This window comes from Vidua macroura, chromosome Z (assembly GCF_024509145.1).
Source record: "Vidua macroura isolate BioBank_ID:100142 chromosome Z, ASM2450914v1, whole genome shotgun sequence".
Lineage (NCBI taxonomy): Eukaryota > Metazoa > Chordata > Aves > Passeriformes > Viduidae > Vidua > Vidua macroura.
Genome location: NC_071611.1, coordinates 23,537,789 through 23,553,412, shown reverse-complemented (window position 1 = coordinate 23,553,412; position 15,624 = coordinate 23,537,789).

The window sequence follows — 15,624 nt, the reverse complement described above, 5'->3', positions numbered from 1 at the left end:
AAATTTGTCAGAGCAGGGGAGGGACAGACAGGCTGTGCAATCAGTTAGGCTGCTGAATATTCAGGCTGTTAAATATCTAAAATAAAGACTGCCTGTGGAAAGAATGATTGTCTTAATTCTTCTTGCACAACCCTGGTTGGGACACTTCCACACTGCTGTCAAGCAGTGGAAAATGCTTTATATCATACATGAAACTCCCCCCCCCACCCCAAAAACCTAAACAGGCAACTGAAGGCTAACTTCACTAATATATTCTTTGCTATGTAATAAAATGCTTGAAGATAGGAAACATTAAGCATTAAATGAAAACAAATTATTAGGAAAAACACATTTCATAGAAATGGATTTTTGCTGTGATGATGTCCTCTGTAGAAAAACTAGACAGTTTTAAGGTAATTTTTCCCTCCTTCCTAGAGATCCTTTCCTAGAGTCAAACTTCAAAATACATGGAAATGTTTTATCATACTGTCAGTGCATAGACTTGAAGCTGATAGTTGTATAGCAATGTAAAAAGATTAACTTAACATTCAGAACACTTATTTATTTCCAGTGAAAGTATTTTTGAAAGGCTGATCATTAAATACAGTGAATGCCACAACCATCTAGAAACAGTGCTGCATGTTCTAATGTCCCCTTTGGGCATGTGTGCAACTGAAAAGTGTGGTTTGGTTTAGACAGCTTATTCCTTTTTTGGGCCCTTAAATATGTGAGAGCTCATATATGCATTTAAATGAAGACTATCTTGAAAGTTAGATTATAATTCCATAGTATGTTGTGGCTGCTGTTGTCTAAGTAACAAATACTGTGAGTTTCTAACTTTTTGGCTGGTGCCTCTAGTGGTAAAAAAATTTCATCCCATTAACTTTCTACAAATAATAATCCTTAATGAAGCCTCAGTACAAAATTCAAGTTACATGTGCTATATTCATACAGGAGCAACTTGGTCATTCTGGTTTTACTAAAAGAAACTGATTATTCTTTAGTTAGACAGCATTCAACCCACTGACCCTCTCCCCCAACTTTTTTTTTTTTGGTGGAGGAGTACATGAAAGTCATTTAGGGGCAGAAGATGGATGGTGTCTGTAGAATTTATGTACAAGTTGTTGGTTGTGATCCATGCATGTTATCAAATTCCTAGTGCCAGGTAAAACCTGGTGATTTTTTAATTGTAGTATACCTATATCATCTCAGAAACAGAGTTTGAAGAATTGCTTGGATGAAAGTGGGTAGCTGGCAGGTTGTAGCATATAAAGAGCTATTTCTTCATAGCCCTTTGTCTTTCTGGCAGCCTCCACTGCTAGTTTAATTTATGTAAGTGAATGCGGAGAAAGAAAAGTTGTAAAACTGCTTGCTTACAGAGAGCATAATTCAAATGGTGTCATGAGAACTGCATTTCAGTATTTGATATAGTGCATCCATCTCAGAGAAGAACCACTCAAAAAAGCCATTTCTCACCATCTTGGGTTTCAGATGCAAATACCCCCTGACTGCTGAGGACTAACATTTTGTTAGCTGTCTTTGTAATTTGAATGTCACAGGCAAGCAGTGGATGGTCCCAATTACGTGATGTCATCTAAGGGTCCCTTGTTGACCATCACAAATCTCTATCAGAAGGCTGTTAAGTGCTTCCTGTATAAGCATGACAGACATGAATTTAACTAGGAACTACCCACACTTTCTTTTAGTGTTCAGCAGTTAAAAGGATCCACTCCAGAGTAGGCCTCTGCAGGTGGCTATGACGTATAGCTTTAATAATTAGACCTGACATTCATTCTGTTCTTCTCGTCTGACGCTTCAGTAGCAGTTAGTTCATTTAACAATAAGTGGCAGGTTTTTTACATGGTACTGTAGGGGCAACTGAGAAAATGAAACTGCCTTCAAATTACCTCAGAATAGAATGAAGAAGGAAGTCAAACAGCCAGCCTGGTCATTAGGAGCCTAACAATCACATTAATGAATCAGTGAAGAATTGAAATAATCACAACTTGTGTAAATCAATTATCTCCAGAGCCTGTTATCCTGTAGGGAAGAAGTGAAGCTTAACACTCTGACTCAAGAGACAGGACTGAGCCACGGGTCTGCTGTGAGGAGCTCAATCCTCATCAGAGAATATTCTAGTACCTCTAGTGTGCTTAGATATGTGGCAGCTTTCCCTTTGCCTGCACTTCCTCTTTTAGTTGTTTTTGAGAAGACTCTTGATGCTGTAAAATAAGGTCTTTAGTGTTAATCATAGTTCACAGGAGGAATCTGGCCTAAATTCATAACAATCAGAAGCAATTGCATGGGTAAATCCAGGAACAAAAGCAAGATATGCAGAGCCCCCACTGCTCACATTGCAAAAGGCAGGGCAACCAAAACAGCAGACAAAGTCTGGGAGGCCTCCATTAGGCCTGCAGCAACATCCCTAGGTGCTCCTTGAAGGAGGAGTCCCTGTCAGCAAGTCTGGGTCTTATGGAAAGGCTCCAGTCCTCAGAGCAGCATGCAAGGCCCCATCCATCTGTTGAAACAAAGGATCAAGGACTGATAATTGGGCAGAAGGACATGCTGTGTTTAAGATTTTCAGAAATTAATATTAAAAATGGAGCAATACATTGAAGACAAGAGCATAAAATCAGTTTAAGGCAAAAGTGAAGCTGCCATATTAATTCTTCTTGCAGGGAATTGTTCTCAGTACAAGCTGTTAATTTATTAGCTGCATTAAATACCATTCTCAAGTTTGACCATAAATGAAAGTCCAGAAGACCAGCTAGGTTCAGATGAGGATTAGAAGGGCCATTACCAAGCAGTAGCAGAGTATATACATTACCAATGATTTAATTTTGTTTCTTTGTATTTGTTACAAGCAGGAAGGAAATAAAATTAATGTCTTTTCATCTTGGCAAATTTGTAACTTGATTTGCTAGGAACTTACTGTTTGCTTTTAGAAGCAGTACACAGAGAAGTGTACTGACAAAGAGCCCAGTTTGTTGGAGAGAGGAAAGAAAACTCAGAGAAATCCTCAGCCTGGCACAGAAGAAAATGCCTTGCTCAGCAATTTATCTTAAGCACATAAGCTAGCACAGTTAGCTACAAATAGGAATTGTTACAGGATTCCTTGGCACTCTGGAGTTTCTGTGCGCCAGTCCATCATGTTTGATTGTTTAAGCTTCATGGACCTTAGAAATAAGACTAGACAATATAGTCCTGTGCTTTGTAAGGAGTCACAGCTGCCTTCAGATTAGGTATGTATGAAAGGCTATTAAATAGCTCATGTGCTAAGTGGAAAGTGTGTTGCACTCATTCTGCTATTTGCTTACTGTTTCATCTAAGACAAATCTCTTCTGTGCCTCAGCTTTCCCACTTGTACCAAGTCGTGAAGCTATTGCAAACATAAACCAGAGCTTGTAAAGCTCTAGTGGAATGATGGGTACATGTGCATAGCGGTACTCATATGCAGAAGCACACTTGTATAAGCAGATTTCACTTAAAGATGCCCAATGCCATGATTTAACCAAATATTAGCAAAGACCTGAGGTGAGTTGTTCTGGTGTTCTGCCTCTGTGTTTTTCTGGTAGGCAGTGTGGGTGATTGTACTGGTTTTGGCCAAGGACAGGGTTAATCTTTGGCAACAGCCAAGAGGGGGAGTGTCCAGACCCTAATGTTATATCGTATCACCTCAGATCACTGCCAGGGGCAGGCCAAGGGACTCTTTCTTCCAAGAAGAGTGAGATTTCTGGATGGGAGAAAGCATGGTGGGGAAGAGCTGTTTGGGATTCCTTCTGGGCTTTCCATGTAAATGATTTCTATGGCTTAAACATTTTGTTATTAATATTGTTGTTACTGTTCATTTTCTTATCTCATTGCTGTTTCCACTAAATTGTTCTTACCTCAACCTGATTTTAACCTTTTGTGCCTCTGATTCTCCTCTCCATCCTGCTGGAGTGGGAAGTACGAGGGGAAAGGGGGGAGTGAATGGCAATTTGGTTTGGGAGAGACTCAGTGGGAGCATTGAACTGGGGAGTACCATTCCTAAACCACAGATATGTACCATAAGGATGTTTACTTCTCTATTAGTTGTAAGATTTTGCAATAAACATGTTATTCTAAAGAAGAGAAAACAGAAATTACATATATATGAAGTTTAATCCAACCACATAAATTGCGTGTATGTTCATTCTGCTAGACTTACTGCATTAGTAAGATGCATGTTTAAAAGAAATAGGAGGAATAAGCACAGAATATTATGTCATTAACTGGATTTCAAATAGCCAAGGAAAAATCCCTGGAGGTAATTTTGTACAGCCTACTGCTCGGAGCAGGGCTCCTTTCAAAGCTAAATCAGGCTGCTAGGCTGGGCAAGTTTTGAGTTTACAACTTAGATCAGACTTTATTAGTCAATTTTGATTAACATATCTTTATGATGCTAGTTTATTTTAGCAATGAGTTGACAAAGTTTTCTGGTACAAGGACACAAAATAAGGCATTGTTCTTTGAAAAGAGAAATGGACTCAAATGCAGATGTCAGCCATCAGAGTGAGTAAGAATGAGTTCTTTGGCACAACTAGCATAATGCTTTCAATGAAAACAAATATATTTCAGGACCTGACTCCTGAAGCAAGCTTTATATGTTGATGTGCTTAAGGCTGAGTGTTTTTGTTAACTCACAGCCTCAGTCAGAAGCTCCAAGACTCATATTTTGCATATAGTCAGGTTACATGGGAAGTTCAACAGTAATCTGGATTTACTTTATGTTGTTTGGAAGTCTCATACTCATGCCTACTCTACTGGTCATGCATTAACAACATAAATACATTTTCAAAAGCTTCAAGCTAATAGCATGAGAAAAGGCCTTAAGGACATAGTGTTGCTGACCTTCAAATGTTTCTATTCTTTAATAGAACTATGCCACTAAGAATATTTTTTAAATCAAGATTTCTCTTAAACTTAACAAAATTATGATATATTGCTGTGATTGTGACATTTACATTGTGATAGTACTAAACCATCTATGTCCCAAAGAAGTGGAGAATTTATCAAAAGTGTAAGTTAAAGGAGAGAAAAGGGAAAGTCTCTTGGGCTGATTAGTTTATTCATCCCGAAGACAAAAAGTAAAAATCAACTTAACACAGCTTGTATCACTATACCATTTTGTCTTTAGGACAGAGGACTGGCATAGAAGCTGAATGTACTGTACCAATCAGCCCATCCTTTGCTGTGTTAAAGGAGGACAGTTGAATAAAATGTGGTATTAGAAAACTGCCTGGTGGCATTAAAAAAAAAAATCAGTAATTTGTTAGGTCTTTGATAAAGCTGTAGTACTGAACATGTAAATGGTTTCCTGACCTTGCCTCATTTGGTTCCAATCCTGCACTGCCTTCTTCCTGGAAGCAGGCATTTTTTCACTGTAATTGATCTTTTTTAAAACAGTCATGAAGAAATGCTTTATTTCTGTGTTAATATTGCCACATGATGCTTTCATTTTTAGTTTCTACAGTGCTGATCTTCCTTCTCAACACAGTCCTGAAGTCATTAGCAAACATGAGCAGTCCAGGATAATCAGTTACATAGGAAGCAAGACAACAGAGTCAGTAATGTAGGAAGAGACATCTTTCTTCTGGAAGCTATGTCACCCCTGTATTGTTGATGACATCAAAGCAATCAAAGGGTTTTTTTCCTTCTCTGCTGAGTGTTCAAGTTTGTGCTTGAAGTGCTGAGCAATCAAGTTCACGTGCTGAAGAAACAAATTTCACTGGTAAGTTGGCAGACCACTCCTCACCTGGCTTCTATCCCCTTGCCCTTCTGCAGTAACACAAAAGGAGCAGAGATGTGCCTGCAGGAGAACTGAACAAATTTGGAGTGTGGGGTGGCAGGAGATCACACTTAACTGGAGCAATGCTGCAGCCTGGCAGACTCTTTGCTGAGTGGTCCTCTGTGGGGCTGACCCTGTTGGCGCTGGGGGATTGGGACAGCCCTGAAGAAGCCAAGGAGCACAAATGTATGGTTGCTCAGTTCCTTCCCTTGCAGCTGGAACCTTTGCCAAGCACAGGCAAGACCTGAGGATGTCTGCTGTCTTTCCCCCTCCTCCCTGCAGCAGCTGTGCACTCCAGCACCCAAATAAGTCTTAATCACTCCATGGTGGCTCTTTTGTTCAACTGTTTTTAAAGTTGGAGACCCATTTATGCAGTCAAGTTAACACAAGATTCACGGCTTGAATCTGCATTGTTGTCTGCTTTGTGCAGTAATTTAATGGGCATGCTAAATGGTAGCTGAACAGCACTAAACCCTTGACCAGCTTTTTTTTAATCTTTTTTGTACAGACAATCAATTATACAAGAGGCAAAATAAAATAGCTTGTTTGATGTAAAACAAGCTGCAAATTTTGTCATATTGTCATTCACATCCTTACTACAATTAATTAAAATTCACTTCATGCAACTAAAAAAGGAGAGGCCCATACTAAGTACATTCCTGACCTGTAACTAGGCATAACAATTGACATTAGGTGTAGCATTGTGCACACTTAAGATGAAACAATTTTTTTCCTGAATGTTTATGAAAGCTTGTCCCATTTTCAACAAAATCAAAACAAAATTATTAGCTCTAGATAAAGGGGGGAAAACAATGGCACGGATTACAAAGAGAAGTGCCATGTATTAGGAGGGTTTTTTTATTGGTTACTGCTTCAGTGTTAGATATAGTTTCCTTTTTAACAGTAAAAGAATATAATTTTCTGTTTCTGGTATGATCATGTGGAGTCTGGAGCACAGTGCTTTCTCAAACATCCACACCAGCTGGAACCCTGGGACTGGAACCTGGTTTCCTCAAAGTAGCAGCATCATAGCCAAAGCAATAGCCTGAAAGTAACAGTCAACTAAGTTCAGCAGGACACATTTTACAGAAGAAAAATCTCCAGGATCAGAATAGCCTAAATTGTAGTGGTAATGAAGATATTACTGAGGTGAATTGGTTAAATTTTCAGCAAAACTTTTCTATCTCAATTATCAGGTATCTTGTTGACTGCTCTGTGCAGGAAACAGTAGTCTTTGTGCAAGAGGAAAATGTCTGTGATGCTGTAAAAGTCAGGAGTGTATATTTATTGCATAGCAATTTAATCTTCTTGAGTTGATAGGGTTTGCCACAATTATAGCAGCTTAAACCAATGAAGATTTAAGGACACACCCTGAATTTAGAATATCCCCCTCTTCTATGATAATTTTGATCTGCCTTTAAGAAATGAAAGAGAGTTTTCTTCAGTTTTTTGGGTTGAGAAATCTGTTTTAACCACATGGTGTTAAATGCCAGAAGGAATTCTCTTACTTGAAATTATGCAAAGAAAACATATATGACATATTTCAATAGTGACATTCTAAAATTCAAACTGCCTTGGCTGATAATAGGACATCTTCATAGGTTTAAATAATTAAATGGGTAGAATTATCTGTGTTGCTTTAAAAAATGGAAAAAAAAAACTAAAAAAAACATTGGAAGCAAAATTTTATCTTCTGACGTACTCAGATGCACGTGTAAATCCAGAACTATTGTGAGACATGAACTGATTTGGGTGATATGTCTATTTAACAACCAGAAGGAACCATGTTATTTCAGGGCTTCCAGAAAAAAAACTCCTATACTTGAATATGAAGACCATGAAACAGAGCAAATTATTGTTTTAAGAAAAGAATATTATTTAATTTTTGGTAACAGAGTAATGTGTTTTAATGGAAGACATTTAATAAATGTAACAATGTCAACCACCAGCAGGAGCAAGAAAATTTGCACAGAGAAATAGCCTTTTCTAAAATAGCTGCTTATAGCCTTTATTTTTTGTCCTGTGCTTCCACCAGACGCTAAAACTATGACATCATGGATACTTTCCTCATGACACGTTGTTGTGTCCACCATGGAGGGCAACATGATAAATTTTCATCAGGCAGTCTGTCACCCAGCTGGCAGACAGTGAAATACAATACTGTCAGAGGGCAAGCCAATAAAGAAAAGAGGACAGAGACACAATGTTTTTCTGTCCTATGACCACCATTTTAGTTATGCTAATCCAACAAATTAAATGCAAGATAATCTACTTAAAAGACAATGTTACGCTCCAGCTGCCAAAAAGATCGAGAAATTGCAGTGTGATGCTGCTTCCAAAATGTACCCTCTCCATGTGCACATGTGCACATACACACACACACACACAGAGCATGGTTATGCTACACTTAAAAGTAATGCTGAATGTTCCATTTAAAGGGAGGCAAGCAGACAAGATTAGTGTTGTTAGAAGAGCTGGAAATGGGTTTTTCTGTCTGGCCCTTTTCAATTTGTTCTCATATATTGCATTAATATTCTGTTTTCTGCTGTAAGAAAGAGGGAAAAGAAAAGCACCAGATAATAAATTCCTAGTTTAGCATTTCCTTGCCTTTCATGTCAATGGGTTTTCCCAGGCTCAGGGCTGTACCTTTCACTATGGGGCAGTCTGTAATAATTCCTCTGAACAACTGTTACGCTTGAGTATTAATCTGTAGGCTTAATTCTGCATCAGATGATAGATCCTTGTTAGACCATTTTCTATTCCTTTTTCACCACAGACAATGTGTACAAACATATTTTCTTTCCTGTGATTTAAATAAACATTTGTTTCTATGTCTTGGGATTCACCAAGAGTTACTTCTAATAAGGAGACAAACTTATTTTGTTTTCTACTATTTTAATTTTAGATTATGTTTTAAAGTTAATAAGTAATTGGTTTATTGAATTAAAATATTCCTATATTTGTAAATTCTTTCCCAAGAGCTTCTTCTGTACCAGCTCAATTCTCTTGTGATTGTATGTCTTTCTTAGACAAGCTGAAAGGGGGTCATGTTACTAAACTGAGATTTTACTTTTTTAACAAAAGGAGTTTGGGTCCTGTAACTGGTAATTGAGGCCAAACACTGTACTATGAAGCTGAATAAAAACCAGGCTCTCCAGGCAGTTTCCTGCTCAAGGAATTCAAAGATGGCAAATTGAACCTTGAAGCAGAAAATCTATGAGCTGTTTTGCTATTGCAAATCTGAATTTCTCAGGAAGAGAGTAGGTGTACTTTCCTCCTCAGAGGGTAGGGTAGGTATCCCCTGACAGGTGGGAAAGTGGGTGAGGGGTTTCCACATATGAAATTATTTATACACCCAATTACAGACAGAAAGAACCAAATAGACAGAAAGAATCCAATAAACTATAATGAGAGAAAGATTAGAGAGAACATATAGATGTTTGGCTCATCACAGTATGATTACACACAACGTTGTTTTGGGGCTTCAGTAGCCCTCAGCCATTCAGCAGTGGCCTGGGAAAGGTCTGAAAAGGGATTGCAACTATTATTGACCTCATGAGCCATAAATTTTCCAGCATTATTATTTCTTAGTTACCAAGACACCTGGTGAAAAATTGGAGTTCCAGAACAACAGTCCAAGCACGCCATTAAAGACACAAGCATGATGGTGGCATTGGCTGTCTTAGTATCACACTCTGCAACTTGTTGCCCAAGAAGGTGTGAAACCCAGATCCCCATGGCTGACTCCACACAGAAAGTGCAATTTCAAGTGATATTTTTTTTAGGTCCCCTGGAATATCAAGTAGGTGCAGTAAGGGTTTGAAGCTTGGCACACTTTGAGGAAGAGGCAGAACAATGCTTCACCAGGGGACCTCCCAATGGAGTTTTGGGCTCTCCATGCTGCTTCCACCTGCAGGCAGAGGTCCTGGAAATGGCACTTTGGTTTCTCACTTCTGCTTGGCGAAAAGCAGCAGACCCCAGAGGCTACCTGAGAAAGCACAGTACAAGTGGAAGATTTAAAACTGCTGCTATGGCTCTTTCAGTGAGACCCTGGGAATGTTACAGTTAGCAGGTGCATGTAATACACCTGCCTTTGGTGTCTTTTGATCTGGCAGGCAGTTGACTGGGGAAAATTACACACTTATACATCCAGCATAGCTTTAAGTAGTTTGTGTCTTAATGAATTAAAATTCCTTGGGTTACTAAGAATGAAGGACCTCCAAATTTTGGCCTATATCTACACCATGGCTTATTCAAGTAAATCCAGACCTTTCAGAAACCTTTACTATCATCAATTATATCTACCATATCCCCCAGCCTTTCAGCTATACTTTCTATGTTCTCTCATTTCCAGTCTGACTGACACAACAGTTGCTTTCAGGGAATGTAATCTTTAATTAATCAACCTACTAGCAGATGTTTTCTGCAGGCTATAATTTCTCATCTAAAAAGACATTTTTCTACCAAGAAAATATAAGGCTGTTAAAAAAAACCAAAAAAACCAATTGTAGCTGTAAAAAGTAGTCATTTCCTCTGCTGTAAACTTAATCTCATCACTGGAGGGATGTGATTTGGCAGCCAAATCTTCAGGATCTCTGCTGTCAGTGCCCTTTATTGGACTTTCTGGTGAATGCTGGAGTGTTGAAGCATCATCACAAATAAATTATGCTGCTGACTTGTTTTCTCACAGAGATGGCTAAACCACAATAGTAGCAATAATAACACTTTTTACTCCACAATTGGCCATAGTGAAAACTGGAGAAGAGGTTCCAAAGCTTATATCAAGTAATCTAAATTGTTCATCCTCCTCTGCAAATCATAGTTTTACAGCTATTTACATATAGAACTGAAAAGTGTTGATGTATCCCTAACCAAAGTTTATAAATGTTAAGAAAGCACAGTGAGCCCCTATTCCTCAGCTGAGTTTCATGTAGCTGCTATCACAGTACAAAAGCTGATCATTAACAATTCTTCTGGTCTTGAAACTTAATTTTATGGGTGCATCACATGCAAGAATATCTAGGGTCCCAGAGAATTTTATGACCTTAACTCTTAGTCTAAGGTCACAGCCTGTGGCTGTCAAAGAAAACAAAGAAAGAATATATAGCATGTGTGCAGACCTACTGTTAATGTTATTGAGCATTTCACCTATCACATATTCAAATAGCTAAGTTCATTATCTGTCATTCTTAAAAAACTCAATTCATCCAATTTATCTATATAGCTAACGGATGTTCTTGTGTAGCATTGCGAGTTTAGCCTTTTGTTTCCTTGTAAATATAATAATAAATAATATTTGGTCATCTGTGCCACATCTCCAGCACCTGTAGCCTTAGATAGGCAAGGCCCAGTGCCTTCACACACTGTTGTCTGTCTGCAAAGGGCAGCAGAACTGGACAGCAGCAATGGGGTGAACTGCATGGTTCAAACTGTGGAAACAGCAGCAAGCATCTGAGCCTCAGTGGCTGCATGAAATCTTAGGTCCTAATGTCATGAGTCACAATAGATCTGCTTTAGTGATAGCACCTAAAACAGAACTTGTGGGCTGTAAAGCCTGTCTGTTTGGGGTACTGTCTAATCACTGAACAGCCAGTGGCCATTTGCATTCCTATTAGCAGCTAACAGAGAACTGGAAAACACAGGATGCACATTTTCCTCTCATTCATTTCCCTGTCTTGCCAGTCCTTTTATGCTCTAATTAGACTCAATAACATGTCCAAACAGCTCCTGAATGGGAGATCTCACATGATAAATTCACATTTGACAAAGTTATGCAGGCGCAAGCCAGCAGGGAGCTCCTGTCACAGTGACCAGAGTCAGAGTATAACTTTTACTCCCACAACAAGTGTAGAAAATCTCAGTCTTAGCTGAGAAATCACACTGGAATTCCTCTTAAAAAAAATGAAGCTATATTGCTTCAGAATTTTGTAGCAGGACACAGCTGCTTTTCCTATCCAATTCAGCATTAATCATTACAATCTGCCTCAATAAAAATGATTGGTGTTTTGTCAAATCCTATCACTTTAATGTTGCAGTGTGGCCACTGTACATTTTTATTTGGCACACATCTGAAGTCTGTAAATTTGAAAAGGCTTACTCCAGAGCCAGAAATCAGCAATTAAACTGTTAGGACATGTTGAACACTGAGTGTGAAGCTTATTGCACAATTGCAGAGAAAATGAATGTAAGATTATCATCTTTATTTTAATGTTATTGACATTTCAGCATAACCCAAATCCTCTATAAAAGTAAGGGCTGCATTGTACTAAATAATGAATAGAAACAGGAAAAGTGATCCTACCCTAAAAGATTTCCAGTCCATTGGGAACAGAGTGTAATATAAAAATTAACATTCAGGCAAAATATACAATCACAACATTCTTGAAAAAAATGTTTTTTTCATTCTCATAATATTCATGTTTCCCATACTCAGGACTAGATTTATTAACTGAATTGACTATCACAATCCTTAGAGACACAAAGTGAAGCCTTCAGGGATCATTCCAAACACCAGAGTCCTGAGCAGTATTAAAATACTCCTCCCAAAATAGGAGGGGGAGGGGAGAGCTGGGCATCTGTGTTAGGATTTCGCCAAGCTGCTTTCCCCCCAAAAAGAACATGACAATAGTGCTCTTGAAGTTTTGTAGACTTCTGGTAATTTTTAAAGAGTCCATAGGTTAGCATACTTTTGGTCAACATGCAACAGGCAAAATAGGAGCCAAAGCAGCCACAGTATCGAGGGAAGCAGCAGAAACTAAAGTTGGAAAAGCATTTTTCAGCACCAGACCAAAAGAGTTCATAGCACAATCAAATAATGGATTTTCTGTACTTGTATTGATGCAGCTGCATTTTAACGAACAGAACTGGTAATGAGCTAACTGTGTCTCACAATCATCTGTTGTTCAAGCAGGGAATCTACCTGCAGGTGCAGCAAGATCCTCTCTTTCCTTTTGTAATGGAACCTCTGGAGATTAGAATAGATTTACCCCTTGAGGACAGTCTACCTACTGGTGTTAGACTTAAGAACCTAAGATTTGCTGTTAAGCTTCCTGGGGATACACCAAGGTCACAGATGATCTATGCCATGTAGTATTTTCTTAGTGGATTATTTTTATTTCATTATCCCTTGTAAGTTTTCTGTCTTCCCTGCTACTTTCATTTGTAAAGTTCTTTTAGTCCCTCTGTTGAAAACCTTGGTTTTGTACATACAAACAAATTCACTTTTTCATTCTTCAAACAAAGAACTGCCTAGTAGGAACTCCACACATAGATATGTCTTACACCCTCCCCAGGATTCACCTTTTCTCAGGATTCACCTTTTCATCCACTCAAAAATTTCAGCCTTCAAAAATAAGAGACAGTTTGTTTTTGTTTTTTCCCTTAAAAAAAAATTTTTAAAAAAATAGTTCTTTCCTCCTCACAGCCTGAACCTTTCTTTATTCTCTTAACTAACTTCCCAATAGTTGGGTCATACGTATTCCTTGTAACCAATACCAAGGACATGGCAGAAGAGGCTCAGTTTGTTCATCTTCTCACTTACTTAGGGTGCCTACTATTCAGGTAGTATCCCTCTGTTATCACAGACGAGCAAAGCAGCAGGGACTAGTCCTTCTGGAAAGGTGAGATTGGGTACAGAAGCACCAACAGCTCTGTTAGGAACTGGTTTTGGCAGAGTAGAAGAAAAACACTTATTTTTGGTTGGCCAATATGTACATTTGTATTCTTCAACAGATGTTTAAATAGTCTATACAAAGATTTCTAAATTCCATTATAAATACTCCTTCAAGGTAGTGCTACTGATCTTTAAAAGCAGGAGCCCCACTAAAGGATAGAAAGTAGAAAAATTTACTATCTAAGGTAGAAATACCCTAATTCAGTAGAAAAAAATTGTTATTTATATAAATTTTGAATTATTCCTTGTTTCTCTTCTGAGCACAACTAAATTACTCTGAAAAAGCTACAGGAGAACAAAAAGCCCAATGAGAAATGCTTTCTCATTCAGCTGCAGTTTTAATATGATCCTTTGTTTCAGGTTTACAACAGCCAGAAATGTTGCAATATTGCATTTTAAAATCTTTTATACTCTATACTAAACTTCTGATAGATTTCAAAGACTGCACAAATGGACTAGCATAGGATCTACACTGTCCTGTAATTATGATATATCATTGTATTATATATAACTTATGATCCTACAGAGATTTTAATCTTTTACCTCATCCCCAAGCACAGTGGCTGAATTGTGAGCACCCTGACCAAAGTCCATATGATGTTCAGAAAATATACATACACCATTCAGTCCCACAATGGCCTCATATTCTCATCCATTTCCTGCTTTACTGTGCTTTATTGTGCAGTGTTAAGGATCTAAGTATGTACTCTATGCCAGCTGGAGATAGCTGTGATTCTGTGATGAATGAAGCAACCCATACACTGTGGGAGCCTAAGTTTACAGCAAAATATCTTTAGTTGGTATAAATTAGCTGGAGTCCTTTAAACTTAATGGAGTAGTGCTGATTTACTGCCTGGGAAAATGGAGATGTTGGTTACTGAGGAGTGTGTCTCTCAGCAGCTCATTAATGAGATCTAATGGTATAATATTTTTATACCTCATAGAAACCAGATTGAATGACTCTTAGCCTTAGATGTCCTGAGAGAAAAAGGCTGTAAAGTGTGTTGTAATTCCTATACTAACCATTTGTCTATGGAACTGGTGATTCAAACTTGCATGATGCAGATAAAGAAAGCCTGGTAATGTCGAATTCTACATATCCTTTCAGTTCTCAAGGGAGTTTAAAAAGTGTACATACTTCCAAGAACTTTTGACCTGCTTTTCCAATTGACAAGGTGATGATCAGTCAAAGGTTAGATGTGACCTTAGAGGTCTTTTCCAACCTAAATCGTTCTATGACTCACAGCCAAAAAATCCTTTCTCAAATGACAGGATAGTTGAGATGTCAACTAAACTCTGGCTGATACATCAACATTTACTGGAATCCTTGTTCTCTTCAACCTGTTTATCATTCATTTTTAATGATTTGTCTGAAGATTGCTCAGCGCTATCCCAGACATAAAGATTCTTCAGGTTATGTTATGCCCTGCAGGCCCTTCACCATCCACTCTTCTGATTTCAAATTATATTGGGTACATCACATTTTGGCCGAAGCAAATGAATTGCTCATGATACATTTTACCTCAAGAATTACTGCATTTGAAATCCTGTGCCAAACAGGTGATTGTAGAAGGGTATTCTGAGTACACTGCCAGAATGAGTAGTGTATTGTTCTCTTCTCAAATCCTTCATTAATGCAAATCCAAAATCTGACATACTTCCAGCATCACAGTTAGAGTCCCTGAACAGATTGTTACTCTCAGAAGTGAAATCAAATACAGTAAATTGAAAGCACTTCTGACTCCCTCTTACCCTGAGGCGCAAAATGACAAGCGTGCACCTGTGGTGGTAGGCACTAATCACTCTACTTTTTTCAGTTTTGCTTTTTGAAATGCCTTCTGCCTTTTCTCCCATATCTCATCAGCCAAAAACTCGGAACCTTTTTTTGATCTTTAGTAGAATTCAGTGGATAAAGATGACCTTACGGCAGGAGGGAAGGCTGATAAACTGTCTCTTTCCAAAAGTGAAAACTTCTTTCCTGAAGAATAATCTGTTATTTTTAAGGCGTACCGTGATGAAGGCACATCCTCCTGTGAATTACAAATTTCATACCATGAAATACTGAAATGCTGAAATAAAATCTTTTTTTTTCTTTTCTTTTTTTTTTTTTTTTTGTGAGAGAGAGCCTGGAATTCAGAGGGGAACATTATGCAAAAGTCCCCAA